This window comes from Malus sylvestris, chromosome 3 (assembly GCF_916048215.2).
Source record: "Malus sylvestris chromosome 3, drMalSylv7.2, whole genome shotgun sequence".
Taxonomy (NCBI): domain Eukaryota; kingdom Viridiplantae; phylum Streptophyta; class Magnoliopsida; order Rosales; family Rosaceae; genus Malus; species Malus sylvestris.
In genome coordinates, this window is record NC_062262.1 from 3,607,740 (window position 1) to 3,628,611 (window position 20,872).

The 20,872-nt window shown below is 38.0% G+C and overlaps 1 pseudogene; it reads left to right on the plus strand.

The window, feature by feature from the left end:
* Positions 1 to 5,566: 5,566 nt before the first annotated feature.
* Positions 5,567 to 12,551, plus strand: LOC126616655 (60S ribosomal protein L19-3-like; annotated as a pseudogene).
* The last annotated feature ends 8,321 nt before the right edge of the window (positions 12,552 to 20,872 follow it).

The following is a 20,872-nucleotide window of genomic DNA, read 5'->3' on the forward strand; positions in this document are numbered from 1 at the left end:
TATTCTGCTGCTTGTGTGGTCTAGGCTTCATTTTTCATTGCACTATTCATTTAACTTGAAAGGAATGAGATCAAGTTTTCATCTTTTCTAATTAATTAATCACATGCCCATAAGAAGTGTTTATAATTCTTATGTATAGGAACCAAAGTCACCTAACCATTATACAAGGCCTTAACTCTAAAAGCCGAAATTTCTTCAAGTGGTTATTGACACACCCCGTAGCTAGTGGAAGCGGAAGACATAATCATATCATTGTTGAGTAATCTTTAAGTATACAAGCTGGAAGAATATGTCCACAATGTGGATAACCTGAGAATACTCATGCACATGCAATCTACGTCCTACGGTCATGAAAATGGTACAAGCTGATAATATAACTATGCAATCATGTTGTTGATGCACAAAATTAGTGAGGACTTTGGTACGACAGAAAGTGTCAAGTTTGTGACCTTCGCTAGATTGCTCCGGTCATTAATGCGGATAAATATGTAAATGGATAGAGACAGGAAAACAAACACAAGATATACATGATTCACCCAGATTGGCTACGTCCATGGAGTAGAGGAGTTCTCATTAATTGTGAAGGGTTTACACAAATACATAGGTTCAAGCTCTCCTTTAGTGAGTTCTAGTAAATGATTTAGTACAAATGACATTAAGGATTATTGTGGGAGAATGATCTCATTTTTTGAATTGTTGCTTGCGGTGTTCACTTATCTGCGGAACTCCCCTGACCACAAGTCTCCGTCGATATAATATTTTTTTCCTTTGATATAATATTTGAACTTTGAAAAAAAGAAGGGTTGTTTTTAATAATTTTTCAGCCAATCAAAATGACCGTTAAAATGAGCGGAAAATAATTTTTGTGTTTCAATAAATGATGAAAATATAAATGATTTGGATCGTAGAAAAAAATTATAAAGCAGGCTCTAAGAAAGTGTATCAGAATGTATGTCAAAAAAATAGGCCCCCCTGTCCAATTAGAGTGGCTTTTACTTTCGAGTTTTTATTTCGTACATTCTCCTTCACTTCCCTCTCGTTCTCCCACCACTTCCATCAATCTTTCTCCACTTACATCAATCTATAGCAGAAAATAATAATAAATAACAAAAACAAAATGATTATCAATCGGCTCATATATTACCTATTAAAAATTACAACCTAAACGAAACAATAATGGGCATTGACAGTTGGGGTGACTGAAATTTACATTTCATTCCGAATGGTCTAGGTCTCGTTAAGATTTCAATTTCTACGCCTCTATGCAGTCTCAAACGAAACCAGCAGCACCCAAAAAGTTGTCAAAGAAACTTTCAGAAATAAGCAGTCCGTCCACCTCTTCGACTGTGCCTATCATATGCGGTGTTGAACTTGTCGACCAGCTCATTCGTTGTACTGAGAAAAAAAGAAATAAACGATAAGGAAATGAAAATACAATTGTCATATTCAGCTATGTACTGCTTTAGTATCATTGAAATTTTGATACAATGCCACATTCAACTACTCTACTGTTTTACCCCAACAAAAATATACGCCCACCGAAGAGTACAGAGCTACGCAAACTTGGTAATTGCAATAGTATCACAGAGAGGCACGTATTATAAACAACTTCATTTTACGCGTAGGAACAAAATTCGTCACCACACATCAACTGACAAAGTTTGTAAAATACCCACGCCCACCCCCGAACCCTACAATCGTTCAGGGCAGGAAATACTAGTAGTTTCTAGGTAGGTAGCCCCGGGTTTCAAACAGGAGAATACATGGGTATCAAACCCACCGAGCCCCCATTTGTTCTTCACATCAAAGTCATTGACGTGGAAAAGTTTATGTTTACATTCTAATGTTTATCTTTTTGCTGCAACAACTTTTTTACAGGGCTTCCTTTGTAATAAAACAATGGACATCGAAAAGTTTAATTCAGTAGTTCATAAGAATCACATGAAAGGGAAAACATATTAGTGCAAGATATGCCACATCTCATACCTTGAGCAGTTGGTCAGCACAGCCAAAATATGTAATCAACAAAGTGTCATTGTATTCCTACCAAAAATAAAAAATGAGGTCAGCAACAAGAGTGATTCACGGGATAAAGATGTCAGCTTAATCAGCAGCCACTATCCACAATCATACATTATGTGAAAAGAGAGGAAAAAATCTCCACAAAGAGGCCTTAATTACACTTATGGATCACAACATCTTCCAATCCAAATAAACGACAAGATAAAATTGATAATTGGAACTATGAAGCTTAACTTAAAGAGCTTTTCTGAACCATGAAGCATAAGTAATGAGCTCTACCGAATACAGCCCTTACCAATAATGTAACAAGTTTATTCTGATGAACACATATATAACTGGGAAGGGAAGGACCAAATCTTCTACCGTTTTCCCAGCACCATCCAAAATTATTATGCCATCTTCCCATTTTTAATTATTTCTCTAATAGTACAATTAAGTGCATAACAAATGCCTCTTGATGTGATAAAAGTTAAGCAATTAAATTAAACCCTCTTGTTGTCAAATCGTAGTATAAATGCAAGTAGGGATCGTTCTAAACCGGGGATTATGAGGGCTTGCTAAAACCTCTAAACTGACTCAAAAACATAAAAACAAAGTTAAAAACATTTGAATAGACTCAAGGAACTCAAAAAAGGTTCAAAAGACTCAAAACAACTTAAAAGCACTCAAAATTGCCTAAAAACACAATCTGGGCAGATTCTGACCTTAATACAATTTTGGACGAATTTAGTGTTTTGGCTTGAACCAAAACACTCAAAAACACAAACAAAACATAAATTGAACACTTTGAAACAAGAAAGTAAAGGGGGGATTTCGAATTGGACGAATTTGAAACAAACAAACAATTTATAAAATTAGGCAGATTATAAAACGAATTTGATGAATAAGATGATGGATGGATTAGTTAGAGGTCCATTCTCCACATATGACACACTTGAACATGAATCGATTTCCAATTTCTTTTCAATAGATTATGATGCTCAACACTCCAGATTAACCGTGATGCACAAATTAACCCTCAGATTTTCCTTTACTCATTGGATTGGATGAATGCATGCAACAACCCAAATCATTCTCTAAAAGTCCCCTACATGAATGCATAATAGAGATACAATAAGAGATCATTACGTTTCATAAAAATCATAAGTGTTGACGAGGCAATTGTAACTATGAATGCATGATACGTTTGCCAAGAATTCAATTAACACGATTGTGACAAGCAACCTTCACTACTAATGAATATAAACTTGTAACGATTAGGTGAAACTCATTTATATTCTAGCATCTAATTCATGCATGAAAACTAAGTATGCATCCTCAATAAACATACAAGAATCAGTTATGAATAAGATAGAAAATTGAACTGCAATCACAACTTAACAAATCACAATTGGACGAAATCAATTCATATCTTAAGCATGTTCATGGCTTCAAACTTCCCCCTAACTAATTAGGGGTTTAGCCACTCATGATTACAGCAAAATCAGAAGTAATAACAAAATAAATATTGAAAACAAGAACGAAGTACACCTAAAATGCTCAAATCTGCAAGCATGAAACGCCAAGGGCCTTCTTCTTCCCCACCTTGCTGCGGCACAAGAGTCTATGGATGGTTATGGACGTATGAAAGGGTTAGAAATAGGTTTAGGTTGAATGGGGGTTGCGGCAAGGATGTATGGTGGTGGAAAGGGATGTAGAATGGTGTATAAGGTGCGGCTGGATGTATTTATGAATGGGAGGGAGGTGGTGACGAATTTAGGCTTTAAAACACATATATATAGGCACAACAAAGCTAGTGTTTTCACAAATCTGATGGGAAGAGGTTAGGGTTTTGGAGATAAAAGGCTTAGCCCATCCAAGGGAGAAAAGAACTAGGGTTTGTGCAGATTTTTAGGCTTCTAGAAGTATTAGGTGCGGCACAACCCTAGGGAAATCAGATTAGGTTTAAACTTAGCGGATTTTAAGGCTTAGGGCCTAAGGGTTCGGCACAAGTGTTCCAATCAACCAAGAAAAGGGTTTTGGCCCACTTAGTTTCTGAAAAGGCTTTGTAGAACCCAAACCCATAAGGAAAAGGGCCTAACAAATTAGAATCCAAGAGGGAAAAGGCTTGAGAGGTGCGGTAAGGGTTGGAACCAAGGTGAAGAAGGATTAGGAAACTTCCAATCCAAGAATAGAAACTTTCAAGAATGGAAACCTCCAACTTTAGAAACTTTGGCTTCCAATTCCGAACTCTTTGTTCTTCATGTTCATTTCTTCATTTCTTGCCTCCTTTGATCTTCAATTTCGTCCATCCATTTGGCTCAAAGCATGTGATATCCATTTTGTGCTCAAAACTGCTCCAAAAGGCTCCAAATTGCACCTTTTTGCATACTTTGTCCTTAGAATCTGAAAACACACTAAAATGGCTTAAAAGACTAAAATAACTAAGAACTAACAACGTAAATGCACAACAACAAGCTAACTAAGTCGCATAAATATGCTCTTATCACCTCTGCTAGTGAATTTGGAATTGAAACGAGGAACACTCACCATCAAGAAATCATCTTGAAATTTCCTTGATTCTATGGCAGGCAACCTTCTCAAAAGACTTGATACTTGTCTTAGCAGTGAATTTTCACAAGGTATATCACCTGCAAGTAGAGACACAAAAGCAATTATTATCAGTTCTGGACCTTTCTAAAACATGGCTCCCCGCACTATGTATACACAAAGCGCCAACACGAAAGCAAGTACTTGTACTTATACTAAAAGTATATGCGTACCTTTCTGCATAGCAAGAAGATAGTGATGAAGTACTCTAATTCTGCTATTTATCATCTTGATAGCACTGTGGATTCCTGTAAGATGAGCAGCCACTGCACACAACCCAGGTTGTATTAGTTTGTATCAGAAAAGATGAGTATGTCCAGTTATCTTTTGTGGGGAAGAACCGGTGTGAGATAAGCAACATGATCAACTGTGGACTCACATTGAGTTGCTGCTGAACCTCCATCAGATGGTTTAAGATGGGCAACATGATCAACTGAAATGCGCTCAGCTTCCACCGTCTTTGAAACACACACGATAAAAATAAGAACAAAATCGTCTCAGTAAACCCTGGTTAATAATAATAATTAACTTTTAAAGTAGAAAATAATGAATAAGCCTAACCTCAATGGTATAGCTTGAACTGACAAAGATTAGCTATGGAATCCCATCAATGACATGCATCTCTACAGTTGTAAAGTTAACACTCATAAGACAACAAAGTTTAAAGAGATAAATGATAAACCCCAATTCTAATAGGAACCAAGAAAACTGTCCAAATCCCACAAGTTTTCCATAAAACTCTGGCCAATAGAAATAATTTTGCAAGCCAATCCACTTACAAAGATTTAGAAACACTACAATCTTAACTAAAACTAAGAAAATGGCAGCAAATAACAGATAACGATGTGGTACAACACCATCAATGTGGGGTTGTTAAGAAGCTTAAACAACCTCCCACTAGATTTTAAGCAGCCTTATGCTCAACAGAGTATAGAAACCTCTACCCACGGCAGTTGCCAAAAAACAAGGAATGAGGTAAGACGTCGGCGATGGTTTCGCTCAAGCTCCAGAAGAGGGTCGCCTCCAGCGTCCTCAAGTGCGGTCGCTGCAAGGTCTGGCTCGACCTCAATGAAGTCAGCGAGATCTCCATGGCCAACTCTCGCTAAAACATAAGGAAGCTGGTCAAGGATGGTTTCATCATCAGGAAGCCGACCAAGATCCACTCTCGCTCTCGTGCACATATTATGAAGGAGGCTAAGAGAAAGGGACGTCACTCTGGATATGGTAAGCGCAAGGGTACCAGGGAAGCAATGCTTCCTACCAAGATCCTTTGGATGAGGAGGATGCGTGTGCTCAGGAGGTTGCTTCGCAAGCACCGTGAGTTGAAGAAAATTGACAAGCACATGTACCATGACATGTACATGAAGGTTAAGGGTAATGTTTTCAAGAATAAGAGAGTGTTGATGGAGAGCATTCACAAGTCAAAGGCTGAGAAGGCCAAAAAGAAGACTTTGTCTGATCAGTTCGAGGCTAAGCGGGCAAATAACAAGCCTAGCAGGGAGAGGAAGCACGCTAAGAGAGAGGAACGCTTGGCTCAGGGACCTCAAGAGAAAGCACCAGCACCCGCTACCCCAGCTGCAGCTCAACCTGTTAGAAAGACTTTATTAGTTATATATATATATATAAAGACTGACTCATATACCGATCTAACCACTAACCTGAGGAAGACATCATCTCATAAATAGGGTAAGGAACTGAGGCTCTTCTGTAACTCTACACTGACCGAAAGCAAGACTCACTCAATGTGGCTTGAGAATTTCTGTAAACTTGCGTGTGTTTAGTGAGAGCACAGAGACCTCAGTTATATACTATATGTGATGGTCTTTGATTAGGAGTCCTCCCATTAAGTAAACCCTATCAAAGATTAACCTTATCACCGAAGATTACTTATGCATAAATCAGCTATAAGAGTTCTAGTTTATCTAAGAATGTTTCTGACTTGTATACCTAAGTAATACAACTCCTGAAAAGTCTACCGCATGTGCTAATGTTAATCTCCTTGTCGTCCCAAAAGTCTTTGTACAAATCACAAAGTGTTTGCTCTCAAATAGAACTTACATTCTCCCACTAGAGCAAATACTTTGTAAAGTTGTATAATCATACTTGAGTTGGGAATAATCTGAATTGGCCATGAGATTAACTTTCGACACTTCTTAGTTTTCCAGTCTTCGTCATTGTTAAGCATTTATGAGAATTATAGGGCAACACACTCATTACACTGAAGAGTACCGTCCCCATAATTACTTTCAGTAAAGCTTATCAACACATAAGATTCCAACAAGATATATAGCATGTAAGACACAACCGAACATGTATTAATTATGTCAAACATTTGGTCCCTTTCAGAATCGAAAAACGATCCATGTGCTTCTATATAAAGCCCTCAGGTTGTCTGACACTGTATAATGAATAAGAAGCATAAACATCATGCAAAAATATTCATGCATTATCATATCTAACAACTGAACTCTTTAAGGGAACTTGAACAACCTTGCAGCTTTATTCTTTATTAGCTAAGAAAACTTCATTGTTAATACTCAAAACTTATCCTCCATAACATAAATTGCTATTGAATTAAAACTAGCATAAAAGTTTAAACCTGTTGCATAGCTCCCACTAATTCGCTTCATCAAAACCAGCCAAGACTCCCATGCTAGTGACATGCTTCTTGAAAACAATGGTGGGAACTGCTTTATTTAACGGATCAGCAATCATGGATCTAGTCTCCAAATAATCAACTTTAACTAGACCTGCCATCACCTTCTCTCGAGCAATGAGATATTTTATATCCAAATTCCTTGTTGCATTAGACCTCTTATTATTCTTAGTAAAGAATATGGCTGCATTATTATCACCGAAAATCTGTATAGGTCTCGATATAGAGTCCACTACTTGAAGCCCAAGTATGAAATTCTTCAACCAGATAGCTTGATTCACTGTTTCACAGACTGATAAATACTCTGCAACCATTGTTGATGCTGCCACAGTTCCTTGTTTGACAGCCTTCCAGGAAACCGCACCACATGCCATTAAGAAAATATAACCTGTAGTCGACTTCATATCATTTGGACAACCTGAAAAATCTGAATCACTATACCCTTCCAAAACCAAACTCTCGGTTCTTTTATACACCAACATATGATCCTTGGTTCTCTGAAGGTATCTCAAAATCCTTTTGGCAGCATTCCAATGAGCTTCACCTGCATTGGATTGAAACCTCCCAAGCACAGAAATGGTGAAGGACAAGTCAGGCCTTGTGCACACCTGTGCATACATTAAACTTCCCACCAGGGAGGCGTATGGTTTTTCGTCCATAGCCTTCCTCTCTAAGTCTGTTTGTGGACACTGCAACTTACTCAATTTATCACCCTTCGATATAGGCATCTCAATAGTTCCACACGAAGACATGTTAAACCTTTTTAACATTTTCTCTATATATGCTTTCTATGACAATCCTAGCAAGCCTCTCATTCTATCCATTTTGATCTCAATGCCCAAAACATAAGTCGCTTCTCCCATGTCCTTCATTTCAAAATGCTTCTGCAAAAAAGTTTTTGTATCATCCAACAAACTGTGACAATTCGTGGCAAGCAATATATCATCCACATAGAGTACTAAGATGATAAAGTTGCTCCCACTGAACCTCAGATAGATGCAATTGTCTGAAGGATTCTCGGTGAAGCCATGTTCTTTCACAATTCTATGAAATTTCAAGTACCACTGCCGTGATGCTTGCTTCAATCCATATATGGATTTGTTGAGTTTGCACACTAGGTTTCTTCCTTCTCCCTCCTTGAAACCTTCTGGTTGTCGCATGTAAATGCGCTCTTCCAGGTCCCCATTCAAGAACGCCGTTTTTACATCCATTTGATGTAAAATCAAATCAAAGTGAGCCACCATAGACATGATAACCCTAACCTTTGTCGACACGGGGCTGAATGTTTCTTTATAGTCTACACCCTCCTTTTATGTGAAGCCTTTCGCAACGAGCCTGACTTTGTGCCTTTCAATATTTCCATTTGAATCCCTTTTTGTTTTAAAAAACCATTTACATCCTATGGGTTTTGTTCCTTCTGCCTGTTCCACTAAATCCCACACTTGATTGTTTGCCATCGAACTCAGTTCACTTTTCATGGCTTCTATCCATTTATCAGCATCTGGTCCTGCAATTGCTTCTTTGTAACTCAGCGGATCATTAAACTCTGAAAGATCAGTGTCAACCTGTGTCAAATATACAAAATCATTTAGGGTTGTAGGTTTTCTAACCCTAGATGACCTTCTTATATTTGTAGCACCCACAACCGTGATGTTGTCTTCATGTGCATGGTGTTGTTGTTGTTGATTTTCTGTCATAGCCTCTTCAAACACATCTTGTACGACAGTGTTATCGTGCAGTTCGATGTCATGTGCAACCTCTATCTCGTTACATGGTTCATCAGAATCATTGCTTCCCATGTTCTCGGTTACTACAATTATTGGTGCCATAATCGTTGTGTTACGATCAACGTTTTCAACTGCAGCTTCTTTATTGTTAATTTCTTCTTCAAATACGAACCCTTCAACCTTTGTCCCAAAATCAACGCTTGCATCAGACTCCATGAAAACTGCTTTTCCAATTTCAACAATTCTTGTATTTTGGTTAGGGCAATAGAATCTAAAACCCTTCGATCGTTCAGCATATCCAATAAAATGACAACTGACAGTCTTTGAATCAAGTTTCTTGTAGCCGGGATTATATATCTTTGCCTCTGCTCTACAACCCCATACATGCAAATGGTTTAAACTCGGTTTTCTGCCTGTCCATAGTTCGAAAGGTGTCCCTTCCACAGATTTTGAAGGTACCCTATTTAATATATAATTTGTAGTTTTCACTGCTTCACCCCACAAACAACTTGGCAGATTAGTTCTGCAAATCATGCTCCTTACCATGTCCATGAGAGTTCTATTCCTCCTCTCGGCTACTCCGTTTTGCTCCGGAGTACCTGGTGTGGTATATTAGGCTATAATTCCATGTTCTTGCAGAAATAACGCAAAGGGTCCAGGATTTCTACCAATTTCAGTATATCTACCATAGTACTCCCCTCCCCTATCAGACCTTACAACCTTAATGTTCCTTTCCAATTGATTTTCGACTTCATTTTTATAAATTTTAAAGGTTTCAAGTGCTTTACACTTTTCTGAAATCAAATAAATGAAGCAAAATCTTGAGAAATCTTCAATATAAGTTATGAAATATTTGTTTCCTTCTAAGGTTTGTGTGGGAAAATGACCACAAATGTCCGTGTGAATGATCTCTAAAGGTTGCTTACTCCTAGTTGAGCCTTTTTTTCTAGTGTTTGTCATTTTCCCTTTAATGCAATCCACACAAAAATCAAAGTCATTGAAGTTTAATGGAGGTAGAATTTCATTTTTGACAAGCAGCTCCATTCTTTGTTTAGAAATATGGCCAAGTCTATTATGCCATAATATTGAAGATTGTTGAGTTTTGACTTTATCATCTTGTACGTTGAAAACACATTCAGTTTGATTCAATTTAAGTTGAAACATACCATCACTCATGAAACCATGTCCTACTTGAAAAGACTCATAAAAAACGTTGAAGCCCCTTTTATTAATAGTAAAATAAAAACCCAATAACACTAGCTTTGAAATAGAAATCAACTTCCTTTTCATGGAAGGCACATAAACAACGTTATCTAACTCTAAATAAAAACCAAATTCTAGCTTTAATCTAACACTTCCTAAGGCCTTGACTTCAACTCTTCTTCCATTGCCAACCGAAACTTTGACTTCATCCTTATTTGGTGTTCTCCTTGTTGCGAAGTCCTGCAATGAATTTGTAACATGTATAGAAGAGCCCGAGTCAAGCCACCATTCAGTGCTAGGTATGTTAATTAAATTTCATTCAAAGCAAGCAAAAACATTTTTACCTTTCTTTGCTTCTTGTTTGGCAAGCCAAGCCTTATATTTGGGACAGTTTTTCTTCATGTGGCCTGCCTTTTTGCAAAAATAGCACTTGAAAACTGAAGGTTTATTAAGTTTGAAGTTTCTTTTAGGAGAGGGAACTGACTTGGTAGAGTCCTTTTTGGCAGTATCAGGGACATGAGATTTAGTGGCCCTAGTGACACTTTGGACAAAATTCACAGACTCAAACCTTTCTTTCTTCATCCTTTCTTCTTCACTCACACAAATAGCTATCAATTCATTCACATCCCATTTCTCACGTAGACCATTATAATAAACTTTGAGTTGTGTATAACTCTCAGGCAGAGAATTCATAATGACATGTACCAGAAAAGTATCAGAAATTGGTACCTCGAGTGCATTGAGTTTTCCAGCAACGTCCACCATCTTCAATATGTATTCTCGCACACTTTGAACCCCATCATATCTCATGGTAGTGAGAGCATTCATGAGATTACCTGTCTCAGTTTTTGGCGATTCCCTATACTTTGCCTCAATGGACTTCAGAAAATCTTTTGCATTTGTTTCATCAGGAAAGCCACCTCTCACCACATCTGTCATGCTCCTTTTGATGATCAATAGGGCAATTCTGTTGGATTTGTGCCATTTTTCATACTTGGATTTCTGATTGGAGGTGCTGTCATCAGTGAGTGCCGGAGGCTCTTCAGTTCTCAGTGCCAAATCCCAGTCCATAACTCCCAAAACGATTTCGAGATCTTGTTTCCATTTTCTATAGTTGACACCAGTAAGAGGCTCAACTGTATTGAGATTCAAAGAGCTGGGATTCACTGAAAAGAAAACGTTCATGATGTAAAGAGTATTAATCTTTAACCCCAAACCATAAATCACATCTTCAACATCTTTAGATTGATGAATATGTGAAAACTTTCTTTAATTGTATCACTTTTATAGTCAACATTCGAATTTCTGTAATTAAAATCACAAGCCTTTGTGGTTTGACAATATTAATTTGATTCAAATATATATATAAAATGATATGCTGCTCAAATTCAAAGCATGACAGAAAAAACATCTTTAGATGATCAATAATCATGTCTTGAATTTTAAGCACCATCACTGGTACATGTATCGATTGAAAAACATAATATCCTTATGATCAAGGATAACTTTAGTCATCCTTGAACGTGTTTTATATATTTTTCCTTGATGATACAGTTCTAGTTCCATAACCTGCGAGACAGAATGAAATTTCTTGATGCCTTTCACATAGGGTCAGATGATATGTGAGGGCTCTGATACCAAATGTTAGAAAGACTTTATTAGTTATATATATATATATATAAAGACTGACTCATATACCGATCTAACCACTAACCTGAGGAAGACATCGTCTCAGAAATAGGGTAAGGAACTGAGGCTCTTCTGTAACTCTGCACTGACCGAAAGCAAGACTCACTCAATGGGGCTTGAGAATTTCTGTAAACTTGCGTGTGTTTAGTGAGAGCACAGGGACCTCAGTTATATACTATATGTGATGGTCTTTGATTAGGAGTCCTCCCATTAAGTAAACCCTATCAAAGATTAACCTTATCACCGAAGACTACTTATGCATAAATCAACTAGAAGAGTTCTAGTTTATCTAAGAATGTTTCTTACTTGTATACCTAAGTAATACAACTCCTGAAAAGTCTACCGCTTGTGCTAATGTTAATCTCCTTGTCGTCCCAAAAGTCTTTGTACAAATCACAAAGTGTTTGCTCTCAAATAGAACTTACACAACCGACACAGGTATCCAAGAAATCAAAGAAGTGAGTGCTCTATGAGGAACACTGATGGATTGATAACTTGTTATGGTCCATTCGTCTGGATTCACTTGGTTAGATTAGTTTTGACTAGCAAGTTTGTTTGTTTTGTTCTTCAGTACTTTATTTTCTGGCCGAAAGAGATTTCAAAATCGTTGTACTCTGTATGAAGATTAGTTTGTTTTATCTATTGATCGGTTTTTGGTCCCGGAACTACTTATTTTGGCAGTCGAATTTAATATGAAATGCTCGTTTAACAAAAAGAAAAAAGAAAAAAGACGGTATTGAAAGAACTGGAACGGCAGTAGGGCACTTTTAGTTTGTTTGCCACAGTTCTCAAGGATGGCTTCCTAAGAAACACCAAAAGTGGCGGAATCCCAATACAATATCTCAAGCAAACAACCACCAACCAGCACGAACTAAAAGAAGCAATCATGGTATATACAAGAAAGAGAAAGCACTACATGCACATGCTGCCATTATAAAAAAACAAATTCGTGCTTCAGCCGTAGATATGATACCACATAGCATACAAGTTCACAAAATTAGAAATGCATTGCCCACAAAAGCTCACATACACAACAAGATAACAATGCATCTAACGTACCACTTTCGTAAATAGTGATTGGGAGATCCTTTTGAGCAGCATTGATCAATGGGTTGAGAAGAACATAAACAGGGCTTTCATTGATATCTATCAACTGCGACAATAGAAACACAAATTCTTATCATGGGAAAGCCGAAAACCAAATGCAGTATAAACATCATGCCGAAAAACTAGACTCTCGAATTCAAGAATCATTGATATTTCGTAGTCGACATGATTGGTGTTAGAACCTACCCTACGTCTTCTACGATTGTACACAGAGATCAACAACAATACAATTTCATTCACACTTATCTTCCTTTACAAGCCTCTATTAGTACTAACCTTTTCACTTCTAACCGACTTCTCCCTCTAACAAGCTCTAACTAATTAATATCCACCGTACACTTGTCAATCATATTTGTTTTGTTGACATGTTGAACAACAAGCTACCATATCCTTCACAAACTTCTTCATCCCTTCCTAATAAAAACACCTAGAAATCCGCTTATAGGTCTTTAAAAAACCCTCATTACCAGCCGTAGGTGTAGCATGATTTTCATAGAACACTTTGTTTCTCCAGTGAGTAGTGGGGCTAAGCACAATGCGGTTCTTGTATTTAAGAAGACCATTATCTACATGAAACTTCAATGTAGCCACTGTGATAGAACCGTCATCCATAGACAGGAGACTTCGGATTTTTGATATTATCCAAGGATCCTTCTCCATATCTCTGCGCAAATCATCCAGCCACTGAGAATAAGGGTAAGAAATAGCCAACACTTCCATTTCTGCAAGCTGGTGATCAACAAAATTGGTAATATTCAAGGGAGATCGTGATAAGGCATTTGCTGCTTGGTTATTACAGCCTTGTTTATATTGAATTTCGTAATCGAACCCGAGAAGTTTGGTAACCCATTTCTGTTGTATTGGAGTATGGGCCCTGCCTTGAAGGAAATATTTCAAACTGTGGTGATCAGTTTGAATAATGAAGTGATTGCCCACTAAGTAGGACTGCCATTTGTGAACAACATGTAAGATGGCTAACATCTCTCTTTCATATGCAGATAACGTTTAATTCCTCAAACAAAGGACTTTAGTTATGAAAGCAATTGGTTTGCCTCCCTGTTGAAGCACCGCGCCAATACCATGACCCGAAGCATCAGTTTCAATCACAAAAGGCCTAGTAAAATCTGGTAAAGCGAGGACTTGAGGAGATAACATTGCATTCTTGAGAGTATTAAAAGTTGTGGTAGCTGCATCCGACCAATGAAAACTGTCCTTTCGTGTGAGAGCAGTCAATGGACTTACGATCTTGCCAAAATGAGGAATAAATTTCCTATAGTACCCCGTTAATCCCAAAAACCCTCGCAAAGCTTTCACTGATTTGGGAATAGGCCACTGAGCTATAGAATCCAGTTTAGTAGGGTCAGCCGATACCCCATCCTTGGATACAATATGCCCGAGATATTCTACTTGTGATTGACCAAATGCACACTTCGATTGTTTCACAAATAGGTGGTGCTCCTTTAATGTCTCAAAGACTATTTTTAATTGATCCAAATGCAGTTGCCAAGAAGGGCTATAGACCAATATATCATTGAAGAAAACAAGAATAAACTTTCTCAAATATGGACGAAAGATGTCATTCATAAGGCATTGGAAAGTAGCAGGAGCGTTGGTCAAACCAAATGGCATTACTAAGAACTCGTAATGACTATCATGTGTCCTAAAAGCTGTCTTTTCAACATCATCAGGATACATTCTAATCTGGTGATAACCTGCCCTCAAGTCTAACTTGGAAAAGTATTGTGCCCCAAATAACTCATCCAACAGTTCATCAATAAGAGGAATAGGGAACTTATCTTTAATGGTGATGCAATTAAGGCCTCTATAGTCCATGCACATGCGCCAAGTTCCCTCTTTTTTCCTTACTAAGATAACAGGAGAAGAATATGGGCTGTTGCTCACTCGTATAAATCCTGCCTCCAATAATTCAGCAACACATTTCTCGATCTCAGCCTTTTGAACCGGGCCATATCGATAAGGTCGAATGTTTGGAGGTTTGCTGCCATGGATTAGTGGAATTCTATGGTCCTAAATTCTGTGGGGTGGCAAGAACTTGGGAGTTTGAAATACTGTCGCATAGTCTTCCAATAAGTTATGCAACTGTTGTTGTTGAAACAGTGTAAGATTCTGACTATCTTTGTCCTTCTGTGCAGTAGCTAATTGGAATGACCCCACTTCCTCAGTTTTAATATGGAACAAGACTGCTCCCACCGTTGACTCCTGATGAAGTAGCTTTTGCATTTGGAAAGCAGAAATATCCTGAAGATTTTCCTTAGATGCCTCCGAACTAGTGATACAAAATGTCTGAGAATGTTTTGTGAACTGCATGTACAATTTATCGAAATCCCACAATATAGGTCCTAAGGTACGCAACCATTGCACCCCAAGTACAACATCACATCCTCCCAAGGCTATAGCATATAGATCCGAGACACACTTGAAACCCTAAATTGTAATAGGAATTTGAGATAAAGTTCCTTGAGTGGCAATCTTACCCTCATCTGCAATCTTCACATTAAAAACATGTTTGGTGTCCAATGAACCTTTTAATCGCTTAACCAATCCCACATCTATGAAATTATGAGAACTACCGGAATCGATCAAAATGGTAGCAGGGCAATTCTTAATAAACCCTGTAACTTTCATGGTCTGAAGTGATGGAGGTGCAGGGACCCCAAACAAAGCACAGGCAGTGATTTCTGGTTCCTCATCTTCTGTCAACATTATCCCCTGATTCAGAGTCTTGGACATCTATCAACAATAATTGTTTCCTTTCACAGCTATGTCCCCGAACATATTTCTCTTTACAATGGAAACATAAACCATTTTTCCGACAGTAATCGACTTCCTCAGGAGTTAACCTTCTCACATTAATTGGCTTAGCAGGATTCGCAATAGGACTATTGGAATTAACATTCTGAAATGGAATTCGAAAATTTGATTGCACAAGAGAAGCTTTAGTACCCGATTTCGCCTTCAACTCCGTGAGCTTGGCATCAATTTGATGGGCAAAAGCGGCAGCCTCCAATACATCCCTGGGCTTTAACAGTTTAACATCATGGCGTCGTTTCGGTCGAAGACCCCCAATAAAGCAAGATTTGAGTAAAGAAGGGCTGATATCCAGTGTGCGATTTGCCAACCTTCGAAATTCCATGACATAATCTCTGAGAGTGCCTGATTGTCGTAATTTGACCAAGTTTTCGGCCGAATCTTCAAGTTCTGAGGGACCAAATTCTTGGCACAATGCTGCCGTGAAATCCTTCCAATTGGGAAAATTCGTCAAACACCTCGCCCATTGGAACCATTGCAAAGCTTCACCTTCCATGTGAAAGGACGCCAATTTCACCTTCCTGGATTCGTCAATGTTGAAAAAATCGAACTAATGCTCAGCCTTGTAGATCCACCCTAATGGATCGTCACCTTCATTGAATCTTGGAAACTCCAACTTCAACAACGGTGATCGATGTAGCTGATTGAAATTATGCCCAAATTCGTGATGAACTGGGTTAGGGTTCCTGCGATCTTAAAACTGATTTTCGCCCAAGGTTGTTCTGAAGAATCCCCCAAGGATCCACCATTACCCCTGGCCATAAGAGCTTGTAGTTGCTCCATAATCAGCTCTAAATTCGCCTGAACCTTCTCTTGCGCTTGCTGCACGTCTTCAATCTTCGTCTCCAGACTCGATACGCGGGACTCCATATTCTTGCGCGACCCTTGCCGCGACATACAACGTCAAAGGATTGAGAGGATCGAACTGGCTGATACCAAATGTTAGAACCTACCCTACGTCTTCTACGATTGTACACAGAGATCAACAACAATACAATTTCATTCACACTTATCTTCCTTTACAAGCCTCTATTAGTACTAACCTTTTCACTTCTAACCAACTTCTCCCTCTAACAAGCTCTAACTAATTAATATCCACCGTACACTTGTCAATCACAGATGATGCCATGTGGCATCCTAACAATTGGATCCCTAACAGTACAGTATCACATAATGCAAGTATCTACGGGTTCGAATAATAAGAAAAAAGCAGAAGGCAGTCCTAATTGGATAATGTGATAGTGATTGGGAAGGATCAATTGAAGACAGCAAGAGTACCTCACGCTATGCCTTTTCTTTTGGAAGTGGGGTGTTTTCGTGGGCTTCGGTGAAACAAAGCTGTGTTGCTCTTTCCACTGCAGAGGCTGAGTACATAAGCGCTTTTGAAGCAACTGCACAAGCCATTTGGCTCAGGTTTGTACTTGAAGATTTTGGGGATCTACAAACCGAAGCAACTCAATTGCAGTGTGACAACACATCTGCAATTGCTATCACCAAGAATCCAGTGTTTCACCAAAAGACAAAGCATATTCATAGGAGGTACCACTTCATCAAGGATGCATTGCAGGATGATAAAATTGATCTGGTGTACTGTCCTACAAGTGAACAATTGGCAGATATCTTCACTAAGGCTTTGACCAAGGATCGATTCAACTACCTCAGAGATTTGCTTGGAGTCAAATCAGCTCAAAGCTTAAAGGGGAGTGTTGAACTATAAGCTATGAGCTGTTTAGTTAGTGAATAATCATGGGTTTAATTGTGTATCCACTTGTGCTTAAAATTGTCAAGTGTAAGACTAAAAAATATCTAAGGCCATGAGTGTCATGTGTGATGATCCTAGCTATTAGCTAGATGAGTGGCTGAGATCAGTTTCTAGAAAGAATGATCCAGCTAAGCTTTTCTAACTGTTTTATTCCTCTTGCACGTTTTGTGTGTGAGAGTGAGGGAATAAAATATATGATGAATATTCTTCCTCAGTAATTTGCAGAGTAAAAGAGCAGCAGCCATTTCTTATTGTTTTTCATCTTCTTCGATTCCAGAATTATAAATTACATGCCCAGATCCTGATATTCCGCGAATACCAGGGTAGGTACATGTTGGCCGACATCCGAGGGTGACGAAAGCCATTTATTGAATGCAACAAGGAATAAATAAGGCGAAGCAAAAACATGAAATTGCAATTCTTCCTGTTGTTCAAAAATTGTGGTAGCATGTTTTAATGTAGTCAGCCAAGTTCTGTTTCTACTCAAATGCAGCTAGAACTTCAAAGGTATAGCGTTTCTCATGAGTTTACTTGTACCTTTACTTCCAGTAGAATCAACAAGTAAAAAGAAACTGACCACCGACAAATCTCTCCATTCAATCAAGGAGCTCGAGAGAGATCAATCATCAACTAAATGTAAGGAATAAACATGCCACTGTCACGGCTTGGCAAGGCATGTCATGGCATGACTTAACAAGAGGCGGAAAAGCCAAGGCAAGCCGTGGCCTAGACAACCCAAGACATGTCACGGTCTAGCACAGCATCACTCAGCAAGCGTAAGTGTAGTCCAAACAAAATACATAGATACAAAAATGAACCGATTGACATTTGAACTTCAAAACGTGATTACAAGGCTAAGAGCCTTCCTCTTCACCAATTTAAACACAGCAGCATAGAAATTGGCTGCCGATGAAGATATCATCAAGTTGGAAAGTAAATTGTACTATTCAAAAACCAAACATATGTATTGTGAATCTACAGCATGAAAAGTACTCGAAAATGAAAGATTGCAATACCGTTCTATATCATGGACGTAAATGCACTTGGCCTTCTGAACAAACCCAGAAGGCAGAAAATCTCAGTATTTAACTCACTAGCATATCGTCCCTCCTGGTGTAACTTGCTCTTGAGGGAAAAAACAGATCCTCATATGCTTGCACAATCTCACTAAGTAAGATCAGCACACTAATTCTCCTTAATTTACGGATCTCTTTATTCGTTACTCCTTTTCTTATTCTTAAACAACAAGCTGCAACTTGTGCGTATGTATATAATTCTTAATCATTAATGTGAAACACGATGAGAGCTTGTCCTCCTCCTTTTTAGTTCTTTTGTTACTTCTTTCAAGGAGGTTTTTTTTTCCTTGTACGCAGGAAACCTTTTATTTTATACAACAATTATCGTTCATGAGATTTGAACTAAGGATCTCCTTTCACACACGACCTAGACCAATTTTAAAGGTTTCGTTTGACAACTATGCAAGTATTTACAATATAGTTGTATTATGTATTCATCAACTGTTGTATATAAAATTGGAACTTACGATCCCTTCCAGCATTATTGAGAATAACCTACAATATAATGTGTAATTAACCATCAATTCTAGCATCGGATTATAAAATAAAATGTTAAAATACATATGAGCACACCACCCGGTTAATTATAGAGCATATGCCAGCATTTAAAGGTTTCGTTTGACAACTATGTTCAGGATCTCATGTTCCATTCTGCTTCATCAAGCATATGGCCAATCCGTGGGCAATCCGTGGCCTACCCTCAATGGTCATGTCTTCCGTGGCCATTGGCATCAATTGCCACGGTAGAATCCATGGCCATTGCTAAAATTTCTAATAATGTAGACCGCAAGGTTGACGTGGAAAATTAAAGAGGGCACTTCACAATTTTTTATACAAACAGAAAAAAAAATGTAAAATCATAACCAGAAACATAAAGATCTATTTATAGCAATACAAAAACAATTATTCGGTCAACAAATAACTCCCAACTCACAAAGATTATAAAAAAAATCTCTAAAATTATTAATAATAGGCATTTTAACCAAAATGATACTTGAGATTGACATGATTTATTTTTGTTTGGCGGGCTATATTTGTAGCGCACAATGTAGATGATCTCATCATTTCATTGGGGTTCCATTAATTTTCACAAGAATGAACCTTACCCTCAACCTCAAGAACGACCTAAAGAATAGATGGTCGTGATTGCAGTGCATAATTGTGTGAAAGAAGATAAGATGTTGGTGTGAGAATTCAAGAACACAGAAAGAGAGTGAACGCACAGAGAGAAGAGTTTATAGAATTGCAAGAAATGTACTACTTATATTGGTTATACAAAGCTTACTCAGTAAGTTAATCTTAAAGGGTAAAGATCCTATGTAAGATTCTAATCTTAACTAACTCATAACAGCTCATAACCAACTTGTCTAACAACTCCATTGATCTTCTGACAAGTAGCATTCTGTCATCCTTTGATTTCATAATTCTTACAGTTGGCATGTATCTTAAAATATGAAAACACCCTCCTCTCTGGAAGTTGATCGGATAGCATGTGATACATATAAAAACCATGGCAACCTTCCCATGAGAAAGCTATGGCATGCATCACTCGAATCTTGTATTGTATTTCATTAATTTTGTCATCGTTGTCAATACACGAAACACGTTTCCAATAAAAAAAACAATGAGAAACGTGACTGGTTGTTATGTTGTATTGCTCCAAATTATAATATTATTAAATAAAAACTCAAATTTTGTCCCAGATTCGTCTCATTAAACCAACTCCAATCCTTGGAGTAAGTTATAAATTTCCCTTCTATTCCCCCATTTCATTCCAACCCTTGTTCTAAAATAGAGTTAAGTCTTACAACTAAAAAAAAAGCCAGATTCCAGCCAAGATTAATGGTGAAGCCCAAATGTGAGAGTGGAACAGATGAAATTGGATGACAAGCGCCCAAATTCACGCGCGCCACTCAAGGCACGCTCTTCAGCCAACTTCAAAGCTGCAAAGTGCAGCCCTTGCGGCCCCCACCCATATGGGTATGTCTCCCACTTGTCTGCCAATAAAACTGAACTCAAACGACTATTTTGGTTGATCAACGACTCATATTTAAATGGACTGTTGGTTATCCAAACGGTCCATATTTATTAAATCTCATTATCCCGGGTATCACGCTAAAAGATTTTAAGTTCACTTTTGTTAATTAATTAATAATGCAAAACACGTGATCACAACCTTGATTAAAACCCCATGATGTTATAGCCATCAGTT